The sequence below is a fragment of the Pipistrellus kuhlii genome, unplaced genomic scaffold (genome assembly GCF_014108245.1).
Source record: "Pipistrellus kuhlii isolate mPipKuh1 unplaced genomic scaffold, mPipKuh1.p scaffold_m20_p_5, whole genome shotgun sequence".
In the NCBI taxonomy this organism is placed as follows: Eukaryota; Metazoa; Chordata; class Mammalia; order Chiroptera; family Vespertilionidae; genus Pipistrellus; species Pipistrellus kuhlii.
The window spans coordinates 68,710,319-68,718,051 of NW_023425551.1; the positions used below are offsets into that span (position 1 = coordinate 68,710,319).

At 43.9% G+C, this 7,733-nt stretch overlaps 1 pseudogene; it reads right to left on the bottom strand.

Moving 5' to 3' along the window:
- Nucleotides 1–2,293: 2,293 nt before the first annotated feature.
- Nucleotides 2,294–3,123, bottom strand: LOC118705956 (annotated as a pseudogene).
- Nucleotides 3,124–7,733: the final 4,610 nt, after the last annotated feature.

The following is a 7,733-nucleotide window of genomic DNA, read 5'->3' on the forward strand; positions in this document are numbered from 1 at the left end:
GATTACATAGCATCTGCCACCACTCCATATGTCTTTTCCAGATTGCCTTTGACAGAAAATATCACAGAAATTTTATGTGTCAATATTTTTCTTAGTTGCTCCCACTTTTATCCTTTCTATTGTCTATTTGTTTAAAAATTAAACACATTTTTATAAAGGGATTATGTTGAGATTTCCAATCCTATTTTTGTTAGAAGTCTGGTCTTTCTTTCTAAAATACCAAGATTTACATGCTGTTAAAAACAACATTCAGCCCAATAAACTTAAAAATATAATTTGCTCTATTAAAAGATTCAAGGATAGTGCAGTATTAGCCACTAAAAGGGCACTTGATGGCTTAGACAAAATGGAATGCTTTTATAGGATGAAGGGTGGAGCAATGAAGCTATTAGCAAAAGAAAATAAAGAATTGCTTTGAAGCCAGAAAATCTTTTGGGGGTGAAGAGATAGGCAAAGGTTATATCATGCAGATTGCTTCTTCTTTCATGGAGAATGGATAGGACCCCTATCACAGATTACCCTAGTATTGACCAGAAAATTCCAGACTGGTTGATTAATTTTTCGTTTCTGGAGAAATTTAAAATTGCAAATAGGCCAGGTATTAAATCTACCATGTTTCCCCGAAAATAAGACATCCTCCGAAAATAAGACCTAGCGCAACTTTGGGAGAAAAAATTAATATAAGACACTGTCTTATTTTCGGGGAAACAGAATAGGTTTTGTATCATAGGCTTCCAGCACAAGTGAGGCTATTTGGGGCCCTTTATGTTTTGTGTTTTTTTCTTAAATAACATCCATATTCAGTTTTGTTTTCTTACTTTCTTTCCCCAGATTTTTACATTTCAACAAGGCTAGTTCCCTTGAAGGATAAATTTGAGATCAAATAAATAAAAGAGATCATTGAGTTGACAGTAGCCCTTTGTTAGCTATTGAAGATTACCCTGCTTTGATGAGATGTTTCAAATGAGAAAAAGGAGAACTCAATTGTCAGATTTAATTCATTTCATTACAAAATTGCATCTTTTTATAATTATTCATCTTATTCAAACAGGACTCATAATAAATACTTTCTATCTCCAAACTCTTATCATTGTCCTGTCATCTCTTTCCCTTTTAGTTGCTAGGCTAAAATAAATGAGTTAAAATTGCATGTAAGTGTATTACTACCAATACCAAATTTAAAATATTCTGTTGGGGCCGACAGGTGTGGCTCAGTGGTTGAGCATTGACTTATGAACCAGGAGGTCACAGTTCAATTTCTAGTCATGGCACATGACCAGATTTCTGGCTTGATCCACAGTTAGAGGATGTGCAAGAGGCAGTTGATGGATGATTCTCTTTCATCATTAATGTTCTTATCTTTCTCTCTCCCTATCCCTTCCTCTCTGAAATCAATTATATATATATATATATATATATATATATATATATATATATATATATATATAGTATATATAGTAGAGGCCTGGTGTACAAAATTTGTGCACTGGGAGGGGGGTCCCTCAGCCCAGCCTGCACCCTCTCATAGTTCAGGACCCCTCAAGGGATGTCTGCCCTGGACAGTGGGAAATCTCTCTCATAGTCTGGAACTCCTCACTCCTTACTGCCCGCCTGCTTGCTGGTCCTTACCACTGCTAAGAAACTTGGACTCCTTCCTCTGCAGTCACACGTCAGGCAGTCACTCAGAAATATCTTGGCACCTGCCAATTTATGGAATTCTCCCTTCTCTCCATTCTCCTGAACCGGATTCCGGACATTGACTGTGGCATTCTCTTGGTCATCGTTTTTTGTTTGTTTGTTTGTTACAAAGTTTATATGAATATAACATTCAAAGATGCAGCCTCCTTTGTAGGAACAGGGAAGGAAGGGGTGGTTAAGTAAGGCACATGTAGCAGCAGCAAGCACCAGCTGTGAGGAGGGCCAAGGGGGAGAGAAAGTTGGCACTGGAGCCAAGGCTCTAGAGCCATTGCTGGGGAAGTAGGGATCCCTACTGAGTGACACATTCTGAGCTGACCTAATTGGTCAAGCTAAGGCAAAGGTACATGGTCATATCAGCCATCTTTGGTGCTATTTGCCCTTTCCCACCCCAGCTGTGTTGTAAAACCCCAGAGCCCTGGATTCTAAAGGCCCCATTCAAAGTAGAGGCCCTTGAAGGGGATGAGAGGAAGTGAGTAGGGCAAGTTTGAAAGCGATATGCCTGTGTGCTGAGGGATGGCCGGAGACAGTGGTGAGAGGGTATGTATGGGAAGGGTTCTCATACATACCCTTCTGTGGGGGCCACAGGTGAAGGTGAAGGAGGCCAGGGGAGTAGGGTAGGGAAGGGGCACCATGGCCCCAGCCTCTTAGGCATCCCTGTCTGTCCTCTGCAGTGCACACAGAGGAAAGGGGCTGCCTCTGAGAAGGGGCCTGGCCAGGTGACCATCTTGACTTCTGGCTGAGGTGATAGTCCTCAGCCTAAGATGCCATCTAACTGGTGATGGCAGAGTGACCAGTGCCTCCTCACTTCTCAGAGAATATAGTCACTGAGGAATGTGGCTCCCAGCAGTACAGCCTTCACTCTCATGTCCAGATCCAGCAGGAACTGCAAGCCAGAGTCATCTGCATCCAGGAGGGCTTCTTGGAGCAGATCCCCTCTCCCTCTCCTTTTTTTTCACTCCTTCCCCCTCACCCCCCTGCTAACTGATGCGGCCCACATTGCGGGGCTCATATAGAGTCTTCACCACAGAGTTGGTGTCTGTGCCATAGCCACAGGTCCAGTAGGGCCCCACCACTCACAGGATTATATGGCGATCGGTGTCTTGAATGGAGAACTTGGGGAGGAAGGGATGCCAGGTCTGCAGCGTATGGCCAATGGTGGTACCTGGTGGTGACTGTACTTCCATCTCTCAATCCCCGGAGTCTACCAGATAGATGCGAAGGAGCCGGAGGGCCCGCAGAACAGACGTGCACAGCAGTTGTTTTCTTTAGCCGCCTGACACAGAGGCTGTCCAGACCCTGAACGCAGTTCATACCAGTTACTTGTCTCCCAGCCTAGGAGCGTTTCCACTTGTGCAGCCCTCTGGTGAATCAGAATCTGGTCAATTGGCACCAAGAATTTGAGGCCAGAGGACACTCTGGCAGTGGCAAGAGGTTAGCAGTGGGCTCAGCAGCAGACCCTAGGGCACTGGGGCCGGGTGAGGGAAGAGAGTGAAGCCGGGCACAGGGGCAGGCACATGGGTGGGTGCTGGCACTGGTCTGGGCCCAGGATGCTGCATCTGCTCCGGGTACCCAGTGGTCACAGGGTAGGGAGGAGGGGGTGAAAGGGTATAGCCTGTGGGGGGCAAGTATCCTTCAATAGGAAAGGGATGAAGGTTCACGGGTTGTGGCTATACCAGAAGCTTAGTTCTAGAAGTGGAGGCAATCTTGGGGACAGCCTGACAGACACAGAGATAGACAGAAAGACGAACAGGCAAACTTAGAGAGGCAGCTGCACCAGGTTCTTGCCCAGGGTCTCTGCGATAGCGCCTTTAACTCTGGGAGAAACCAAAAGTGTCAGCGGGTGGGGCAGAGTACCTGGGACCCTGGATTCTTTCTGGGGTTTCCTTTCTTTGTTCTCCCATTCTCTGCAGAGGTGGCTGTGAGCAGATGGCAGGATGGATGGATACAAGATCAGACCAATGGCCTGACCTCCAGGGAGGTTTCCTGACCCCTCTGCATCCCCCGCTCACCTGAAGCACCTAAAATAGTCAGGGTGCCCAGCGCTCGGAGACTCCTGAGAGCTCATGGAGGCAGCCCTTGGTAATCGGTTTTTATTTTTTTTACTACATTTCTTCCATGTGCAGTGATCACACTTCATCTGGAGCAGGGCAGGCTTGAGTGACCTGGAGGAAGCATGGGGAGAACAGTCACGGTTGGTCATCCCTGGCACTGTTGGCGGTATCCTTTCTTCCTTGTGGAGCATCTAGGGAGGGAAAGCGGCCATAGAGCTCGAGGCCAAGTTCCAGGAGGCCAGCAGCGCTGTCAGGATTATGCTGGCAGCATTGGTCCGTTGGTGCCTGGCCTGTCCTCTTTAGATTGAACCTGAAGGACTACTAAGGGGGACAGTCCCCAGTTCTGCCCCACCTCCACCACCTATTGATTGGAGTCTGAGGGCCAGGAGGAGGAGCCAAGAAGTCTACCTTTCAGCTGCTCGCCAGTCACTGCTGCCACGGATTGATCAGCTCCCATTCCCTCAGCTCCCTAGCCTGGCATTGGGTTGAGCTTTTGGTCATTTGTATCCTAACTAGAGGCCTGGTGCATGAAATTTATTCACAGGGGTGGGGAGGGTGTTCCTCAGCCCAGTCTGCACTCTCTCCAATCTGGGACCCCTCAAGGATGTTTGACTGCCCCTTTACAGGGATCCAGCCATGGAGGTGTGGCCAGGCTGGGTGAGGGGCTGAGGGCTGTTTTCAGGCTGGCCATACCCTCTTCAGGATGTGTGTCTGGCCAGCCTGGATGAGGGGCTGATGATTTTTATTTGAATTATATGAATAGCTTTCTTTCCCTTCCCCTCCTCCTCCTCCTCCTCCTCCTCCTCCTCCTCCTCCTCCTCCTCCTTCTTCTTCTTCTTCTCCTTCTCCTTCTCCTTCTCCTTCTCCTTCTCCTTTTTCTTCTTCTGTTTTTTTTTTTTTTAATATGGGCAATATACTTTACTATTCTTGTCTAAAAGTAAAACATTGCAGAATTATCCAATTACCTAAATAAATCTTTCATTTTTTAATTTCCTGAAGAATAAGATTCAATTTTTTTTAGCAATGAGTATTTTAATCTGTTCTTGAAACTTAATATGACTTTCGTTAAATTTAGTTTTAAATTCAAGTTCTAAAAATCATTCCCCTTCTCATCCTCCCCACTTCCTCCCTACCCCAGAGACCTAACCTTTCCCCCAGAGGATCACTAACTCCTCAAGGCAGCAGAAAACAGTAGCTTGAACCTAAAAATAACATCTTGAGTTAAGTTATGTTTCTGCTCCTGAGCGCTAAGGTAGAACCACCTCCTGAATACTTTCCTGTGAGAGCAAACTGAGGGATGTGGGATCAAACCTCAGAAATGTCCTCAGCTCCAACCAATCAGCTCCCAGTGCTACTCAATACCCTAACCCCAGGGGGTCTTGAGATTTGCCCAATGCAATCTGTAACCTACATTCCATCAGTGAGTCAGGGCTTATCTGCCAATTCAGTCTTCAACAGTTTTTTATTTCTGTTCTGCAAATTCCTATTCAAAAATTTCTTTGGGTCAGTGCATGAAGCCACACAGACTTAAATACATACATACATACATACATACATACATACATACATAAATGGAGGTCCCAGTAACAATCTGTTGATTCTTCAGGCCCACTCCCCATCTTTTTTCCTAGTTAGATCCATATTTACTTATCTCTCCCGTCATTACACTTGCCATTTGCAGACCTGGGAATTATAGCAAATAACCCAAGTATGAGTGGAGCCACTTTAAGAGATGAGTAAAGAAGTTGTTCAGAAAGTAAACCTAGATAGTCTGTAGAGCACAGTCCAGCAGAGAAAGCCGGCAGAAACCTGGAGAAAGAGCATTTAAGTGTTTGTATCTAACCTTAAATGAAATTCATAAGTATCCCATTTGAATTTCCATATACAGAAGACAAATATGTCCTTTCATTTGCAACTCTACCTATTCACATAAACTTTCATTTCTCTTATACCCACCCTACCACCCACTCACCCAGTGTCCTTATAGTGGAGACTCTACACTTACTGTGCATGGGACTCCCTACAGAAGGCCTTTAGTTACAGAGTTGGGACTTTACTGTTAGAATGTGTGAGTGAAGCATTATAGGAAAGAACCCAGGAGCATGTACTTTTTCAGCCATTATCCCATGCGTTTGTTATACAGCTGAAGGCTTCCATACCTTAAGGAACACTTGCTATAATGATTAATAAATTATGTAATATAGTAGTACTTAAAAAAAAAACACATCAATAATAATCCCAATGTGAAATATTGTCTCTCCTTCTTATTCCTGAAAGGATACACTCAGCTAGTAATATTTGTTTTACTCGATCAGATTACTGGAAATATGCAATCAATGACTGTATTTCTAGAGAGGCATACTCCCGATTGATAACCATTGGTTGTCTTTAGCTAACACTCAACAACCAGTGCACACTAACAAATGGTCACTGAAATTAATGACTTCATTTTGTACCAGGTTCAGGACAGCTGTTCCAGAATCTTCTAACGTGAACTTAGACTTCTCCCGCTGATGGCTGTTATGGCCTATGCCATCACACCACCTGCTCAGCAATCACTCCCAGCAGCTGCTGTGCTTGGCACCATCTGCCTGGCTATCTCTTCATCCATCTGTACTTCTCCTTGGCACTGCTCAAGTTACAGCACATTTCACTCTCCACTCCTACACACAGGAATTCCCAGGTCATTCCTCCTCTTAGATTTAGGAAAGCCCTTTGTGAAACATCCATAGGACTTGCTTTCCCTGTCGTCTCCCACTTAAAAATTCCATACTATTAATAATTTCTTAAATTTGAGGGGAACTCGGTCTTGCTGGCCACAGCAGAAATACAGAGCTTCACAAATGCAATTATAATGCCAGGTGGTGTTCAGATGATAACAATAATAAATACTAAAAATAACAATAATGACAATAAAATTATTTTATTTAAGATATTTCATTTCGGTAAATGTGTAGGAGATGGTAGTGTATAAAGTGATCCCACAAATATTGTCATTATTGAAACACAACCAATTAGAGGTTTATTTCAGGAGTTGCTAATGTTCCACCTGAAGGAAAGAAACCAAATGCTTAAAATGAGTCACTAACAATTTACTTCTAAGTCACTCTTTTCTGGAAGTGAAAGCCCATATTTTTATTTAGGTTCTAGATTTTACACTTTCAAAGTACCAACACTAGTGCTGCATAACCCAGATAGGAAGGTCTCTCCCTTTTCCAGAGTTGATGGAGGCTGATGGAAAAGAGAGGCAGTCAATTAGGGAAGTAGAAGGGAGTGTGCTTCACAAGTCCTCCAGTTTGGCGAGTGAAGCTCACTGACTATTCATTCATTCAGATGGAAAGAGTTATTGTCCTGCAGAAACAGGTTTGGCTCAGTGAATAGAGCATCAGCCTGTGGACTGAAGGGTCATGGGTTTGATTATGATCAAGGGCATGTACCTTGGTTGCGGGCACATCCCCAGTAGGTGGTATGCAGGAGGCAGCTGATCGATGTTTCTCTCTCATCAATGTTTCTAACTCTCTCTCCCTCTCTCTTCCTCTCTGTAAGAAATCAATAAAAAATATTTTTTTTTAAAAAAGAGTTACTGTCCCACTGACTATTCAGAAACTGGGGAGCCCCCTTCCTCATCTAAATTTGTCGTGTACCAATAATATATAAAATTTATGAGTTATTCTGTGGAGACTTAAGAATTTTTGTTTCTTCCTGTGGTTTTCAAATTGTTCAGCATTTCCTAACTTCTGTCTCTTTCTTTTCTTGATTCTCTAAGGGACCTGAGTCTTTCGTCTGTCATCTTTTAAAGTATTCCTCTGCTTGCTATCCCTTAACTCTTGAAAATAGATTTGCAGCCCTTGTCTTTCTTATTTCTTTCTTATTTCTTTCTTGCTCTGAGAACTCAAGTCTCTTCTGAATGCTTATTGAAATGGACAGATGTCTCCACCCAGACCACTGTTGAATGTGAAGTTGGGAGGGATGAGCTCTACTTCC